The sequence below is a fragment of the Amblyomma maculatum genome, chromosome 10 (assembly GCF_055883805.1).
Source record: "Amblyomma maculatum isolate TAMU_Amacu chromosome 10, ASM5588380v1, whole genome shotgun sequence".
Taxonomy (NCBI): Eukaryota; Metazoa; Arthropoda; class Arachnida; order Ixodida; family Ixodidae; genus Amblyomma; species Amblyomma maculatum.
This window is the reverse complement of record NC_139353.1, coordinates 142,658,239-142,677,392: the sequence shown is the minus strand read 5'-3', so window position 1 is coordinate 142,677,392 and position 19,154 is coordinate 142,658,239.

The following is a 19,154-nucleotide window of genomic DNA, read 5'->3' as shown; positions in this document are numbered from 1 at the left end:
CGTATAACCCCCCTTTGCAGCAGCGGCGAAAACAGTTTGCATCGTACTCACCAGTTTCTGCTCTTTACCGCAGTTACAAGCCCAGCCATTTTCCTGCTATCCGAGCTGTGGCACGTGTGAAGGTCTGATTGACTGACTGGCGGCGATTACATCGGAGACCGATACTACATTAGCACTGCGCATAACCTGCGACTCGTGACCTGTTACTGGCTACAAAAAGAGTTGTGCTTTCCGTGTAACCCCCACTTGGCAGCAGCGGCGAAAACAGTTTGCATCGTACTCATCAGTTTCTGCTCTTTACCGCAGTTACAAGCCCAGCCATTTCCCTGCTATCCAAGCTGTCGCACGTGTGCAAGACTGATTCACTGACTGGCGGCGATTATATCGGAAACCGATACTACATCAGCACTGCGCATAGCCTGCGACTCGTGACCTGCGCCTCGTGACCTGTTACGGGCTACAAAAAGATCTGTGCTTTCCGTCTAACTCCCACTTGGTCCCAGCGGCGAAAACAGTTTGCATCGTACTCATCAGTTTGTGCTCTTTACCACAATTACAAGCCCAGCCATTTTCCGTCTATCCGAGCTGTGGCACGTGTGAAGGACTGATTGACTGACTGGCGGCGATTACATCGGAGACCGATACTACATCAGCACTGCGCATAACCTGCGACTCGTGACCTGTTACTGGCTACAAAAAAAGCTGTGCTTTCCGTCTAACCCCCACTTGGCAGCAGCGGCGAAAACAGTTCGCATCTACTCATCAGTTTCTTCTCTTTACCGCAGTTACAAGCCCAGCCATTTTCCTGCTATCCGAGGTATGGCACGTGTGACGGACTGATTGACTGACTGGCGGTGATTACATCGGAGACCGATACTACATCAGCACTGCGCATAACCTGCGACTCGTGACCTGTTACTGGCTACAAAAAGAGCTGTGCTTTCCGTCTAACCCCCACTTGTCAGCAGCGGCGAAAACAGTTTGCATCGTACTCATCAGTTTCTGCTCTTTACCACAGTTACAAGCCCAGCCATTTTCCTGCTATCCGAGCTGTGGCACGTGTGAAGGACTGATTAACTGACTGGTCGCGATTACATCGGAAACCGATACTACATCAGCTCTGCGCATAACCTGCGATTCGTGACCTGCGCCTTGTGACCTGTTACTGGCTACAAAAAGAGCTGTGCTTTTCGTCTAACCCCCCCTTGGCAGCTGCGGCGAAAACAGTTTGCATCGTACTCATCAGTTTCAGCTCTTTACCGCAGTTACAAGCCCAGCCATTTTCCTGCTACCCGAGCTGTGGCACGTGTGAAGAACTGATTGACTGACTGGCGGCGATTACATCGGAGACCGATACTACGTAAGCACTGCGCATAACCTGCGACTCGTGACCTGTTACTGGCTACAGAAAGAGCTGTGGTTTCCGTCTAACTCCCACTTAGCAGCAGCGGCGAACACAGTTTGCATCGTACTCATCAGTCTCTGCTCTTTACCGCAGTTACAAGCCCAGCCATTTTCCTGCTATCCAAGCTGTGGCACGTGTGAAGGACTGATTCACTGACTGACGGCGATTACATCGGAAACGGATACTACATCAGCACTGCGCATAACCTGCGACTCGTGACCTGTTACTGGCTACAAAAAGAGCTGTGCTTTCCGTCTAACCCCCACTTGGTCCCAGCGGCGAAAACAGTTTGCATCGTACTCATCAGTTTGTGCTCTTTACCACAGTTACAAGCCCAGCCATTTTCCTTCTACCCGAGCTGTGGCACGTGTGAAGAACTGATTGACTGCCTGGCGACGATTACATCGGAGACCGGTACTACATCAGCACTGCGCATAACCTGCGACTTGTGACCTGCGCCTCGTGACCGGTTACTGGCTACAAAAAGAGCTGTGCTTTCCGTCTAACCCCCACTTGGCAGCAGCGGCGAAAACAGTTTGCATCGTACTGATCAGTTTCTGCTCTTTACGGCAGTTACAAGCCCAGCCATTTTCCTGCTAACCGAGCTGTGGCACGTGTGAAAGACTGATTAACTGACTGGTCGCGATTACATCGGAAACCGATACTACATCAGCTCTGCGCATAACCTGCGACTCGTGACCTGCGCCTTGTGACCTGTTACTGGCTACAAAAAGAGCTGTGCTTTTCGTCTAACCCCCCCTTAGCAGCTGCGGCGAAAACAGTTTGCATCGTACTCATCAGTTTCTGCTCTTTACCGCAGTTACAAGCCCAGCCATGTTCCTGCTACCCGAGCTGTGGCACGTGTGAAGGACTGATTAACTGACTGGTGACGATTACATCGGAAATCGATACTACATCAGCACTGCGCATAACCTGCGACTCGTGACCTGTTAATGGCTACAAAAAGAGCTGTGCTTTCCGTCTAACCCCCACTTGATCCCAGCGGCGTAAACAGTTTGCATCGTACTCATCAGTTTGTGCTCTTTACCACAGTTACAAGCCCAGCCATTTTCCTGCTATCCGAGCTGTGGCAGGTGTGAAGGACTGATTGACTGACTGGTGACGACTACATCGGAGACCGATACTACATCAGCACTGCGCATAACCTGCCACTCGTGACCTGCGCCTTGTGACATGTTACAGGCTACAAAAATAGCTGTGCTTTCCGTATAACCCCCCTTGGCAGCAGCGGCGAAAACAGTTTGCATCGTACTCACCAGTTTCTGCTCTTTACCGCAGTTACAAGCCCAGCCATTTTCCTGCTATCCGAGCTGTGGCACGTGTTAAGGACTGATTGACTGACTGGCGGCGATTACATCGGAGACCGATACTACATCAGCACTGCGCATAACCTGCGACTCGTGACCTGTTACTGGCTACAAAAAGAGCTGTGCTTTCCGTCTAACCCCCACTTGTCAGCAGCGGCGAAAACAGTTTGCATCGTACTCATCAGTTTCTGCGATTTACCGCAGTTACAAGCCCAGCCATTTTCCTGCTATCCGAGTTGTGGCACGTGTGGAGGACTGGTTAACTGACTGGTGACGATTACATCGGAGACCGATACTACATCAGCACTGCGCATAACCTGCCACTCGTGACCTGCGCCTTGGGACATGTTACTGGCTACAAAAATAGCTGTGCTTTCCGTATAACCCCCCTTTGCAGCAGCGGCGAAAACAGTTTGCATCGTACTCACCAGTTTCTGCTCTTTACCACAGTTACAAGCCCAGCCATTTTCCTGCTATCCGAGCTGTGGCACGTGTGAAGGTCTGATTGACTGACTGGCGGCGATTACATCGGAGACCGATACTACATTAGCACTGCGCATAACCTGCGACTCGTGACCTGTTACTGGCTACAAAAAGAGTTGTGCTTTCCGTGTAACCCCCACTTGGCAGCAGCGGCGAAAACAGTTTGCATCGTACTCATCAGTTTCTGCTCTTTACCGCAGTTACAAGCCCAGCCATTTCCCTGCTATCCAAGCTGTCGCACGTGTGCAAGACTGATTCACTGACTGGCGGCGATTATATCGGAAACCGATACTACATCAGCACTGCGCATAGCCTGCGACTCGTGACCTGCGCCTCGTGACCTGTTACGGGCTACAAAAAGATCTGTGCTTTCCGTCTAACCCCCACTTGGTCCCAGCGGCGAAAACAGTTTGCATCGTACTCATCAGTTTGTGCTCTTTACCACAATTACAAGCCCAGCCATTTTCCGTCTACCCGAGCTGTGGCACGTGTGAAGAACTGATTGACTGCCTGGCGACGATTACATCGGAGACCGGTACTACATCAGCACTGCGCATAACCTGCGACTTGTGACCTGCGCCTCGTGACCGGTTACTGGCTACAAAAAGAGCTGTGCTTTCCGTCTAACCCCCACTTGGCAGCAGCGGCGAAAACAGTTTGCATCGTACTGATCAGTTTCTGCTCTTTACGGCAGTTACAAGCCCAGCCATTTTCCTGCTATCCGAGCTGTGGCACGTGTGAAGGACTGATTAACTGACTGGTCGCGATTACATCGGAAACCGATACTATATCAGCTCTGCGCATAAACTGCGACTCGTGACCTGCGCCTTGTGACCTGTTACTGGCTACAAAAAGAGCTGTGCTTTTCGTCTAACCCCCCCTTGGCAGCTGCGGCGAAAACAGTTTGCATCGTACTCATCAGTTTCTGCTCTTTACCGCAGTTACAAGCCCAGCCATTTTCCTGCTACCCGAGCTGTGGCACGTGTGAAGAACTGATTGGCTGACTGGCGGCGATTACATCGGAGACCGATACTACGTCAGCACTGCGCATAACCTGGGACTCGTGACCTCTTACTGGCTACAGAAAGAGCTGTGCTTTCCGTCTAACCCCCACTTGGCGGCAGCGGCGAAAACAGTTTGCATCGTACTCATCAGTTTCTGCTCTTTACCGCAGTTACAAGGCCAGCCATTTTCCTGCTATCCGAGCTGTGGCACGTGTGAAGGACTGATTGACTGACTGGCGGCGATTACATCGGAAACCGATACTACATCAGCACTGCGCATAACCTGCGACTCGTGACCTGCTACTGGCTACAAAAAGAGCTGTGCTTTCCGACTAACCCCCACTTAGTCCCAGCGGCATAAACCGTTTGCATCGTACTCATCAGTTTGTGCTCTTTACCGCAGCTACAAGCCCAGCCATTTTCCTGCTACCCGAGCTGTGACACGTGTGAAGAACTGATTGGCTGACTGGCGGCGATTACATCGGAGACCGATACTACGTCAGCACTGCGCATAACCTGGGACTCGTGACCTCTTACTGGCTACAGAAAGAGCTGTGCTTTCCGTCTAACCCCCACTTGGCAGCAGCGGCGAAAACAGTTTGCATCGTACTCATCAGTTTCTGCTCTTTACCGCAGTTACAAGCCCAGCCATTTTCCTTCTACCCGAGCTGTGGCACGTGTGAAGAACTAATTGACTGCCTGGTGACGATTACATCGGAGACAGATACTACATCAGCACAGCGCATAACCTGCGACTTGTGACCTGCGCCTCGTGATCGGTCACTGGCTACAAAAAGAGCTGTGTTTTCCGTCTAACCCCCACTTGGTCCCAGCGGCGAAAACAGTGTGCATCGTACTCATCAGTTTCTGCTCTTTACCGCAGTTACAAGCCCAGCCATTTTCCTGCTATCCGAGCTGTGGCACGTGTGAAGGACTAATTGACTGACTGGCGGCGATTACATCGGAAACCGATACTACATCAGCACTGCGCATAACCTGCGACTCGTGACCTGCTACTGGCTACAAAAAGAGCTGTGCTTTCCGACTAACCCCCACTAAGTCCCAGCGGCATAACCGTTTGCATCGTACTCATCAGTTTGTGCTCTTTACCGCAGCTACAAGCCCAGCCATTTTCCTGCTACCGGAGCTGTGACACGTGTGAAGGACTGATTGACTGACTGGCGGCGATTACATCGGAGACCGATACTACATCAGCACAGCGCATAACCTGCGACTTGTGACCTCCGCCTCGTTACCGGTTACTGGCTACAAAAAGAGCTGTGCTTTCCGTCTAACCCACACTTGGCAGCAGCGGCGAAAACAGTTTGCATCGTACTGATCAGTTTCTGCTCTTTGCGGCAGTTACAAGCCCAGCCATTTTACGGCTATCCGAGCTGTGGCACGTGTGAAGGACTGATTCACTGACTGGTGGCGATTATATCGGAAACCGATACTACATCAGCACTGCGCATAGCATGCGACTCGTGACCTGCGCCTCGTGACCTGTTACTGGCTACAAAAAGAGCTGTGTTTTCCGTCTAACCCCCACTTGGTCCCAGCGGCGAAAACAGTGTGCATCGTACTCATCAGTTTCTGCTCTTTACCGCAGTTACAAGCCCAGCCATTTTCCTGCTATCCGAGCTGTGGCACGTGTGAAGGACTGATTCACTGACTGGTGGCGATTATATCGGAAACCGATACTACATCAGCACTGCGCATAGCATGCGACTCGTGACCTGCGCCTCGTGACCTGTTACTGGCTACAAAAAGAGCTGTGTTTTCCGTCTAACCCCCACTTGGTCCCAGCGGCGAAAACAGTGTGCATCGTACTCATCAGTTTCTGCTCTTTACCGCAGTTACAAGCCCAGCCATTTTCCTGCTATCCGAGCTGTGGCACGTGTGAAGGACTGATTGACTGACTGGCGGCGATTACATCGGAAACCGATACTACATCAGCGCTGCGCATAACCTGCGACTCGTGACCTGCTACTGGCTACAAAAAGAGCTGTGCTTTCCGTCTAACCCCCACTTGGTCCCAGCGGCATAAACCGTTTGCATCGTACTCATCAGTTTGTGCTCTTTACCGCAGCTACAAGCCCAGCCATTTTCCTGCTACCCGAGCTGTGGCACGTGTCAAGAACTGATTGACTGCCTGGCGAAGATTACATCGGAGACCGATACTACATCAGCACAGCGCATAACCTGCGACTTGTGACCTCCGCCTCGTTACCGGTTACTGGCTACAAAAAGAGCTGTGCTTTCCGTCTAACCCACACTTGGCAGCAGCGGCGAAAACAGTTTGCATCGTACTGATCAGTTTCTGCTCTTTGCGGCAGTTACAAGCCCAGCCATTTTACGGCTATCCGAGCTGTGGCACGTGTGAAGGACTGATTGACTGACTGACGGCAATTACATCGGAGACCGATACTACATCAGCACTGCGCATAACCTGCGACTCGTGACCTGTTACTGGCTACAAAAAGAGCTGTGCTTTCCGTCTAACCCCCACTTGGCAGCAGCGGCGAAAACAGTTCGCATCGTACTCATCAGTTTCTTCTCTTTACCGCAGTTACAAGCCCAGCCATTTTCCTGCTATCCGAGGTATGGCACGTGCGACGGACTGATTGACTGACTGGCGGTGATTACATCGGAGATCGATACTACATCAGCACTGCGCATAACCTGCGACTTGTGACCTGCGCCTTGTGACCTGTTACTGGATACAAAAAGGGATGTGCTTTCCGTCTAGCCCCCACTTGGCAGCAGCGGCAAAAACAGTTTGCATCGTACTCATCAGTTTCTGCTCTTTACCACAGTTACAAGCCCAGCCATTTTCCTGCTATCCGAGCTGTGGCACGTGTGAAGGACTGATTAACTGACTGGTCACGATTACATCGGAAACCGATACTACATCAGCTCTGCGCATAACCTGCGATTCGTGACCTGCGCCTTGTGACCTGTTACTGGCTACAAAAAGAGCTGTGCTTTTCGTCTATCCCCCCCCTTGGCAGCTGCGGCGAAAACAGTTTGCATCGTACTCATCAGTTTCTGCTCTTTACCGCAGTTACAAGCCCAGCCATTTTCCTGCTATCCGAGCTGTGGCACGTGTGAAGGACTGATTTTTGACTGGCGGCGATTACATCGGAAACGGATACTACATCAGCACTGCGCATAACCTGCGACTCGTGACCTGTTACTGGCTACAAAAAGAGCTGTGCTTTCCGTCTAACCCCCACTTGGTCCCAGCGGCGAAAACAGTTTGCATCGTACTCATCAGTTTGTGCTCTTTACCACAGTTACAAGCCCAGCCATTTTCCTGCTACCCGAACAGTGGCACGTGTGAAGAACTCATTGACTGCATGGCGACGATTACATCGGAGACCGGTACTACATCAGCACTGCGCATAACCTGCGACTTGTGACCTGCGCCTCGTGACCGGTTACTGGCTACAAAAAGAGCTGTGCTTTCCGTCTAACCCCCACTTGGCAGCAGCGGCGAAAACAGTTTGCATCGTACTCATCAGTTTCTGCTCTTTACCGCAGTTACAAGCCCAGCCATTTTCCTGCTATCCGAGCTGTGGCACGTGTGAAGGACTGATTCACTGACTGGTGGCGATTATATCGGAAACCGATACTACATCAGCACTGCGCATAGCATGCGACTCGTGACCTGCGCCTCGTGACCTGTTACTGGCTACAAAAAGAGCTGTGTTTTCCGTCTAACCCCCACTTGGTCCCAGCGGCGAAAACAGTGTGCATCGTACTCATCAATTTCTGCTCTTTACCGCAGTTACAAGCCCAGCCATTTTCCTGCTATCCGAGCTGTGGCACGTGTGAAGGACTGATTGACTGACTGGCGGCGATTACATCGGAAACCGATAATACATCAGCACTGCGCATAACCTGCCACTCGTGACCTGCGCCTTGTGACCTGTTACTGGCTACAAAAATAGCTGTGCTTTCCGTCTAACCCCCACTTGGCAGCAGCGGCGAAAACAGTTTGCATCGTACTGATCAGTTTCTGCTCTTTACGGCAGTTACAAGCCCAGCCATTTTACGGCTATCCGAGCTGTGGCACGTGTGAAGGACTGATTGACTGACTGACGGCGATTACATCGGAGACCGATACTACATCAGCACTGCGCATAACCTGCGATTCGTGACCTGTTACTGGCTACAAAAAGAGCTGTGCTTTCCGTCTAACCCCCACTTGGCAGCAGCGGCGAAAACAGTTCGCATCGTACTCATCAGTTTCTTCTCTTTACCGCAGTTACAAGCCCAGCCATTTTCCTGCTATCCGAGGTATGGCACGTGCGACGGACTGATTGACTGACTGGTGGTGATTACATCGGATATCGATACTACATCAGCACTGCGCATAACCTGCGACTTGTGACCTGCGCCTTGTGACCTGTTACTGGATACAAAAAGAGATGTGCTTTCCGTCTAGCCCCCACTTGGCAGCAGCGGCAAAAACAGTTTGCATCGTACTCATCAGTTTCTGCTCTTTACCACAGTTACAAGCCCAGCCATTTTCCTGCTACCCGAGCTGTGGCACGTGTGAAGAACTGATTGGCTGACTGGCGGCGATTACATCGGAGACCGATACTACGTCAGCACTGCGAATAACCTGGGACTCGTGACCTCTTACTGGCTACAGAAAGAGCTGTGCTTTCCGTCTAACCCCCACTTGGCAGCTGCGGCGAAAACAGTTTGCATCGTACTCATCAGTTTCTGCTCTTTACCGCAGTTACAAGCCCAGCCATTTTCCTGCTACCCGAGCTGTGGCACGTGTGAAGAACTGATTGGCTGACTAGCGGCGATTACATCGGAGACCGATACTACGTCAGCACTGCGCATAACCTGGGACTCGTGACCTGCGCCTTGTGACCTGTTACTGGCTACAAAAAGGGCTGTGCTTTTCGTCTAACCCCCCCTTGGCAGCTGCGGCGAAAACAGTTTGCATCGTACTCATCAGTTTCTGCTCTTTACCGCAGTTACAAGCCCAGCCATTTTCCTTCTACCCGAGCTGTGGCACGTGCGAAGAACTAATTGACTGCCTGGTGACGATTACATCGGAGACAGATACTACATCAGCACAGCGCATAACCTGCGACTTGTGACCTGCGCCTCGTGATCGGTCACTGGCTACAAAAAGAGCTGTGTTTTCCGTCTAACCCCCACTTGGTCCCAGCGGCGAAAACAGTGTGCATCGTACTCATCAGTTTCTGCTCTTTACCGCAGTTACAAGCCCAGCCATTTTCCTGCTATCCGAGCTGTGGCACGTGTGAAGAACTGATTGACTGACTGGCGGCGATTACATCGGAAACCGATACTACATCAGCACTGCGCATAACCTGCGACTCGTGACCTGCTACTGGCTACAAAAAGAGCTGTGCTTTCCGACTAACCCCCACTTAGTCCCAGCGGCATAAACCGTTTGAATCGTACTCATCAGTTTGTGCTCTTTACCACAGTTACAAGCCCAGCCATTTTCCTTCTACCCGAGCTGTGGCACGTGTGAAGGACTGATTGACTGACTGGCGGCGATTACATCGGAGACCGATACTACATCAGCACTGCGCATAACCTGCGACTCGTGACCTGTTACTGGCTACAAAAAGAGCTGCGCTTTCCGTCTAACCCCCACTTGGCAGCAGCGGCGAAAACAGTTTGCATCGTACTCATCAGTTTCTGCTCTTTACCGCAGTTACAAGCCCAGCCATTTTCCTGCTATCCGAGCTGTGGCACGTGTGAAGGACTGATTCACTGACTGGTGGCGATTATATCGGAAACCGATACTACATCAGCACTGCGCATAGCATGCGACTCGTGACCTGCGCCTCGTGACCTGTTACTGGCTACAAAAAGAGCTGTGTTTTCCGTCTAACCCCCACTTGGTCCCAGCGGCGAAAACAGTGTGCATCGTACTCATCAGTTTCTGCTCTTTACCGCAGTTACAAGCCCAGCCATTTTCCTGCTATCCGAGCTGTGGCACGTGTGAAGGACTGATTGACTGACTGGCGGCGATTACATCGGAAACCGATACTACATCAGCGCTGCGCATAACCTGCGACTCGTGACCTGCTACTGGCTACAAAAAGAGCTGTGCTTTCCGTCTAACCCACACTTGGCAGCAGCGGCGAAAACAGTTTGCATCGTACTGATCAGTTTCTGCTCTTTGCGGCAGTTACAAGCCCAGCCATTTTACGGCTATCCGAGCTGTGGCACGTGTGAAGGACTGATTGACTGACTGACGGCAATTACATCGGAGACCGATACTACATCAGCACTGCGCATAACCTGCGACTCGTGACCTGTTACTGGCTACAAAAAGAGCTGTGCTTTCCGTCTAACCCCCACTTGGCAGCAGCGGAGAAAACAGTTCGCATCGTACTCATCAGTTTCTTCTCTTTACCGCAGTTACAAGCCCAGCCATTTTCCTGCTATCCGAGGTATGGCACGTGCGACGGACTGATTGACTGACTGGCGGTGATTACATCGGAGATCGATACTACATCAGCACTGCGCATAACCTGCGACTTGTGACCTGCGCCTTGTGACCTGTTACTGGATACAAAAAGAGATGTGCTTTCCGTCTAGCCCCCACTTGGCAGCAGCGGCAAAAACAGTTCGCATCGTACTCATCAGTTTCTGCTCTTTACCACAGTTACAAGCCCAGCCATTTTCCTGCTATCCGAGCTGTGGCACGTGTGAAGGACTGATTAACTGACTGGTCACGATTACATCGGAAACCGATACTACATCAGCTCTGCGCATAACCTGCGATTCGTGACCTGCGCCTTGTGACCTGTTACTGGCTACAAAAAGAGCTGTGCTTTTCGTCTATCCCCCCCCTTGGCAGCTGCGGCGAAAACAGTTTGCATCGTACTCATCAGTTTCTGCTCTTTACCGCAGTTACAAGCCCAGCCATTTTCCTGCTATCCAAGCTGTGGTACGTGTGAAGGACTGATTCACTGACTGGCGGCGATTATATCGGAAACCGATACTACATCAGCACTGCGCATAGCCTGCGACTCGTGACCTGCGCCTCGTGACCTGTTACTGGCTACAAAAAGATCTGTGCTTTCCGTCTAACCCCCACTTGGCCCCAGCGGCGAAAACAGTTTGCATCGTACTCATCAGTTTCTGCTCTTTACCGCAGTTACAAGACCAGCCATTTTCCTGCTATCCGAGCTGTGGCACGTGTGAAGGACTGATTTTTGACTGGCGGCGATTACATCGGAAACGGATACTACATCAGCACTGCGCATAACCTGCGACTCGTGACCTGTTACTGGCTACAAAAAGAGCTGTGCTTTCCGTCTAACCCCCACTTGGTCCCAGCGGCGAAAACAGTTTGCATCGTACTCATCAGTTTGTGCTCTTTACCACAGTTACAAGCCCAGCCATTTTCCTGCTACCCGAACAGTGGCACGTGTGAAGAACTCATTGACTGCATGGCGACGATTACATCGGAGACCGGTACTACATCAGCACTGTGCATAACCTGCGACTTGTGACCTGCGCCTCGTGACCGGTTACTGGCTACAAAAAGAGCTGTGCTTTCCGTCTAACCCCCACTTGGCAGCAGCGGCGAAAACAGTTTGCATCGTACTCATCAGTTTCTGCTCTTTACCGCAGTTACAAGCCCAGTCATTTTCCTGCTACCCGAGCTGTGGCACGTGTGAAGAACTGATTGGCTGACTGGCGGCGATTACATCGGAGACCGATACTACGTCAGCACTGCGCATAACCTGGGACTCGTGACCTGCGCCTTGTGACCTGTTACTGGCTACAAAAAGAGCTGTGCTTTTCGTCTAACCCCGCCTTGGCAGCTGCGGCGAAAACAGTTTGCATCGTACTCATCAGTTTCTGCTCTTTACCGCAGTTACAAGCCCAGCCATTTTCCTGCTACATGAGCTGTGGCACGTGTGAAGAACTGATTGGCTGACTGGCGGCGATTACATCGGAGACCGATACTACGTCAGCACTGCGCATAACCTGGGACTCGTGACCTCTTACTGGCTAAAGAAAGAGCTGTGCTTTCCGTCTAACCCCCACTTGGCAGCAGCGGCGAAAACAGTTTGCATCGTACTCATCAGTTTCTGCTCTTTACCGCAGTTACAAGCCCAGCCATTTTCCTTCTACCCGAGCTGTGGCACGTGTGAAGAACGAATTGACTGCCTGGTGACGATTACATCGGAGACAGATACTACATCAGCACAGCGCATAACCTGCGACTTGTGACCTGCGCCTCGTGATCGGTCACTGGCTACAAAAAGAGCTGTGTTTTCCGTCTAACCCCCACTTGGTCCCAGCGGCGAAAACAGTGTGCATCGTACTCATCAGTTTCTGCTCTTTACCGCAGTTACAAGCCCAGCCATTTTCCTGCTATCCGAGCTGTGGCACGTGTGAAGAACTGATTGACTGACTGGCGGCGATTACATCGGAAACCGATACTACATCAGCACTGCGCATAACCTGCGACTCGTGACCTGCTACTGGCTACAAAAAGAGCTGTGCTTTCCGACTAACCCCCACTTAGTCCCAGCGGCATAAACCGTTTGCATCGTACTCATCAGTTTGTGCTCTTTACCGCAGCTACAAGCCCAGCCATTTTCCTGCTACCCGAGCTGTGACACGTGTGAAGGACTGATTGACTGACTGGCGGCGATTACATCGGAGACCGATACTACATCAGCACTGCGCATAACCTGCGACTCGTGACCTGTTACTGGCTACAAAAAGAGCTGTGCTTTCCGTCTAACCCCCACTTGGCAGCAGCGGCGAAAACAGTTTGCATCGTACTCATCAGTTTCTGCTCTTTACCGCAGTTACAAGCCCAGCCATTTTCCTGCTATCCGAGCTGTGGCACGTGTGAAGGACTGATTCACTGACTGGTGGCGATTATATCGGAAACCGATACTACATCAGCACTGCGCATAGCATGCGACTCGTGACCTGCGCCTCGTGACCTGTTACTGGCTACAAAAAGAGCTGTGTTTTCCGTCTAACCCCCACTTGGTCCCAGCGGCGAAAACAGTGTGCATCGTACTCATCAGTTTCTGCTCTTTACCGCAGTTACAAGCCCAGCCATTTTCCTGCTATCCGAGCTGTGGCACGTGTGAAGGACTGATTGACTGACTGGCGGCGATTACATCGAAAACCGATACTACATCAGCGCTGCGCATAACCTGCGACTCGTGACCTGCTACTGGCTACAAAAAGAGCTGTGCTTTCCGTCTAACCCCCACTTGGTCCCAGCGGCATAAACCGTTTGCATCGTACTCATCAGTTTGTGCTCTTTACCGCAGCTACAAGCCCAGCCATTTTCCTGCTACCCGAGCTGTGGCACGTGTCAAGAACTGATTGACTGCCTGGCGAAGATTACATCGGAGACCGATACTACATCAGCACAGCGCATAACCTGCGACTTGTGACCTCCGCCTCGTTACCGGTTACTGGCTGCAAAAAGAGCTGTGCTTTCCGTCTAACCCCCACTTGGCAGCAGCGGCGAAAACAGTTTGCATCGTACTGATCAGTTTCTGCTCTTTGCGGCAGTTACAAGCCCAGCCATTTTACGGCTATCCGAGCTGTGGCACGTGTGAAGGACTGATTGACTGACTGACGGCGATTACATCGGAGACCGATACTACATCAACACTGCGCATAACCTGCGACTCGTGACCTGTTACTGGCTACAAAAAGAGCTGTGCTTTCCGTCTAACCCCCACTTGGCAGCAGCGGCGAAAACAGTTCGCATCGTACTCATCAGTTTCTTCTCTTTACCGCAGTTACAAGCCCAGCCATTTTCCTGCTATCCGAGGTATGGCACGTGCGACGGACTGATTGACTGACTGGCGGTGATTACATCGGAGATCGATACTACATCAGCACTGCGCATAACCTGCGACTTGTGACCTGCGCCTTGTGACCTGTTACTGGATACAAAAAGAGATGTGCTTTCCGTCTAGCCCCCACTTGGCAGCAGCGGCAAAAACAGTTTGCATCGTACTCATCAGTTTCTGCTCTTTACCACAGTTACAAGCCCAGCCATTTTCCTGCTATCCGAGCTGTGGCACGTGTGAAGGACTGATTAACTGACTGGTCGCGATTACATCGGAAACCGATACTACATCAGCTCTGCGCATAACCTGCGATTCGTGACCTGCGCCTTGTGACCTGTTACTGGCTACAAAAAGAGCTGTGCTTTTCGTCTATCCCCCCCTTGGCAGCTGCGGCGAAAACAGTTTGCATCGTACTCATCAGTTTCTGCTCTTTACCGCAGTTACAAGCCCAGCCATTTTCCTGCTATCCGAGCTGTGGCACGTGTGAAGGACTGATTTTTGACTGGCGGCGATTACATCGGAAACGGATACTACATCAGCACTGCGCATAACCTGCGACTCGTGACCTGTTACTGGCTACAAAAAGAGCTGTGCTTTCCGTCTAACCCCCACTTGGTCCCAGCGGCGAAAACAGTTTGCATCGTACTCATCAGTTCGTGCTCTTTACCACAGTTACAAGCCCAGCCATTTTCCTGCTACCCGAACAGTGGCACGTGTGAAGAACTCATTGACTGCATGGCGACGATTACATCGGAGACCGGTACTACATCAGCACTGCGCATAACCTGCGACTTGTGACCTGCGCCTCGTGACCGGTTACTGGCTACAAAAAGAGCTGTGCTTTCCGTATAACCCCCACTTGGCAGCAGCGGCGAAAACAGTTTGCATCGTACTGATCAGTTTCTGCTCTTTACGGCAGTTACAAGCCCAGCCATTTTCCTGCTAACCGAGCTGTGGCACGTGTGAAGGACTGATTAACTGACTGGTCGCGATTACATCGGAAACCGATACTACATCAGCTCTGCGCATAACCTGCGACTCGTGACCTGCGCCTTGTGACCTGTTACTGGCTACAAAAACAGCTGTGCTTTTCGTCTAACCCCCCCCTTGGCAGCTGCGGCGAAAACAGTTTGCATCGTACTCATCAGTTTCTGCTCTTTACCGCAGTTACAAGCCCAGCCATCTTCCTGCTACCCGAGCTGTGGCACGTGTGAAGAACTGATTGGGTGACTGGCGGCGATTACATCGGAGACCGATACTACGTCAGCACTGCGCATAACCTGGGACTCGTGACCTGTTACTGGCTACAGAAAGAGCTGTGGTTTCCGTCTAACCCCCACTTGGCAGCAGCGGCGAAAACAGTTTGCATCGTACTCATCAGTTTCTGCTTTTTACCGCAGTTACAAGCCCAGCCATTTTCCTTCTACCCGAGCTGTGGCACGTGTGAAGAACTAATTGACTGCCTGGTGACGATTACATCGGAGACAGATACTACATCAGCACAGCGCATAACCTGCGACTTGCGCCTCGTGACCGGTCACTGGCTACAAAAAGAGCTGTGCTTTCCGTCTAACCCCCCCCTTGGCAGCTGCGGCGAAAACAGTTTGCATCGTACTCATCAGTTTCTGCTCTTTACCGCAGTTACAAGCCCAGCCATCTTCCTGCTACCCGAGCTGTGGCACGTGTGAAGAACTGATTGGGTGACTGGCGGCGATTACATCGGAGACCGATACTACGTCAGCACTGCGCATAACCTGGGACTCGTGACCTGTTACTGGCTACAGAAAGAGCTGTGGTTTCCGTCTAACCCCCACTTGGCAGCAGCGGCGAAAACAGTTTGCATCGTACTCATCAGTTTCTGCTTTTTACCGCAGTTACAAGCCCAGCCATTTTCCTTCTACCCGAGCTGTGGCACGTGTGAAGAACTAATTGACTGCCTGGTGACGATTACATCGGAGACAGATACTACATCAGCACAGCGCATAACCTGCGACTTGCGCCTCGTGACCGGTCACTGGCTACAAAAAGAGCTGTGCTTTCCGTCTAACCCCCACTTGGCAGCAGCGGCAAAAACAGTTTGCATCGTACTGATCAGTTTCTGCTCTTTACGGCAGTTAAAAGCCCAGCCATTTTCCTGCTATCCGAGCTGTGGCACGTGTGAAGGACTGATTCACTGACTGGCGGCGATTATATCGGAAACCGATACTACATCAGCACTGCGCATAGCATGCGACTCGTGACCTGCGCCTCGTGACCTGTTACTGGCTACAAAAAGAGCTGTGTTTTCCGTCTAACCCCCACTTGGTCCCAGCGGCGAAAACAGTGTGCATCGTACTCATCAGTTTCTGCTCTTTACCGCAGTTACAAGCCCAGCCATTTTCCTGCTATCCGAGCTGTGGCACGTGTGAAGGACTGATTCACTCACTGGCGGCGATTACATCGGAAACCGATACTACATCAGCACTGCGCATAACCTGCGACTCGTGAACTGCTACTGGCTACAAAAAGAGCTGTGCTTTCCGTCTAACCCCCACTTGGTCCCAGCGGCGAAAACAGTTTGCAACGTAGTCATCAGTTTGTGCTCTTTACCACAGTTACAAGCCCCGCCATTTTCCTTCTACCCGAGCTGTGGCACGTGTGAAGAACTGATTGACTGCCTGGCGACGATTACATCGGAGACCGGTACTACATCAGCACTGCGCATAACCTGCGACTTGTGACCTGCGCCTCGTGACCGGTTACTGGCTACAAAAAGAGCTGTGCTTTCCGTCTAACCCCCACTTGGTCCCAGCGGCGTAAACAGTTTGCATCGTACTCATCAGTTTGTGCTCTTTACCACAGTTACAAGCCCAGCCATTTTCCTTCTACCCGAGCTGTGGCACGTGTGAAGAACTGATTCACTGACTGGCGGCGATTACATCGGAGACCGATACTACATCAGCACTGTGCATAACCAGCGACTCGTGACCTGCGCCTTGTGACCTGTTACTGGCTACAAAAAGAGGTGTGCTTTTCGTCTAACCCCCCCTTGGCAGCTGCGGCGAAAACAGTTTGCATCGTACTCATAAGTTTCTGCTCTTTACCGCAGTTACAAGCCCAGCCATTTTCCTGCTATCCGAGCTGTGGCACGTGTGAAGGACTGATTGACTGACTGGCGGCGATTACATCGGAGACCGATACTACATCAGCACTGCGCATAACCTGCGACTCGTGACCTGTTACTGGCTACAAAAAGAGCTGTGCTTTCCGTCTAACCCCCACTTGGCAGCAGCGGCGAAAACAGTTTGCATCGTACTCATCAGTTTCTGCTCTTTACCGCAGTTACAAGCCCAGCCATTTTCCTGCTATCCGAGCTGTGGCACGTGTGGAGGACTGGTTAACTGAATGGTGACGATTACATCGGAGACCGATACCACATCAGCACTGCGCATAACCTGGCACTCGTGACCTGCGCCTTGTGACATGTTACTGGCTACAAAAATAGCTGGGCTTTCCGTATAACCCCCCTTGGCAGCAGCGGCGAAAACAGTTTGCATCGTACTCACCAGTTTCTGCTCTTTACCGCAGTTACAAGCCCAGCCATTTTCCTGCTATCCGAGCTGTGGCACGTGTGAAGGACTGATTGACTGACTGGCGGCGATTACATCGGAGACCGATACTACATCAGCACTGCGCATAACCAGCGACTCGTGACCTGTTACTGGCTACAAAAAGAGCTGTGCTTTCCGTCTAACCCCCACTTGGCAGCAGCGGCGAAAACAGTTTGCATCGTACTCATCAGTTTCTGCTCTTTACCGCAGTTACAAGCCCAGCCATTTTCCTGCTATCCGAGCTGTGGCACGTGTGGAGGACTGGTTAACTGACTGGTGACGATTACATTGGAGACCGATACTACATCAGCACTACGCATAACCTGCCACTCGTGACCTGCGCCTTGTGACATGTTACTGGCTACAAAAATAGCTGTGCTTTCCGTATAACCCCCCTTGGCAGCAGCGGCGAAAACAGTTTGCATCGTACTCACCAGTTTCTGCTCTTTACCGCAGTTACAAGCCCAGCCATTTTCCTGCTATCCGAGCTGTGGCACGTGTGAAGGTCTGATTGACTGACTGGCGGCGATTACATCGGAGACCGATACTACATTAGCACTGCGCATAACCTGCGACTCGTGACCTGTTACTGGCTACAAAAAGAGTTGTGCTTTCCGTGTAACCCCCACTTGGCAGCAGCGGCGAAAACAGTTTGCATCGTACTCATCAGTTTCTGCTCTTTACCGCAGTTACAAGCCCAGGCATTTCCCTGCTATCCAAGCTGTCGCACGTGTGCAAGACTGATTCACTGACTGGCGGCGATTATATCGGAAACCGATACTACATCAGCACTGCGCATAGCCTGCGACTCGTGACCTGCGCCTCGTGACCTGTTACGGGCTACAAAAAGATCTGTGCTTTCCGTCTAACCCCCACTTGGTCCCAGCGGCGAAAACAGTTTGCATCGTACTCATCAGTTTGTGCTCTTTACCACAATTACAAGCCCAGCCATTTTCCGTCTACCCGAGCTGTGGCACGTGTGAAGAACTGATTGACTGCCTGGCGACGATTACATCGGAGACCGGTACTACATCAGCACTGCGCATAACCTGCGACTTGTGACCTGCGCCTCGTGACCGGTTACTGGCTACAAAAAGAGCTGTGCTTTTCGTCTAACCCCCACTTGGCAGCAGCGGCGAAAACAGTTTGCATCGTACTGATCAGTTTCTGCTCTTTACCGCAGTTACAAGCCCAGCCATTTTCCTTCTACCCGAGTTGTGGCACGTGTGAAGAACTAATTGACTGCCTGGTGACGATTACATCGGAGACAGATACTACATCAGCACAGCGCATAACCTGCGACTTGTGACCTGCGCCTCGTGATCGGTCACTGGCTACAAAAAGAGCTGTGTTTTCCGTCTAACCCCCACTTGGTCCCAGCGGCGAAAACAGTGTGCATCGTACTCATCAGTTTCTGCTCTTTACCGCAGTTACAAGCCCAGCCATTTTCCTGCTATCCGAGCTGTGGCACGTGTGAAGGACTGATTGACTGA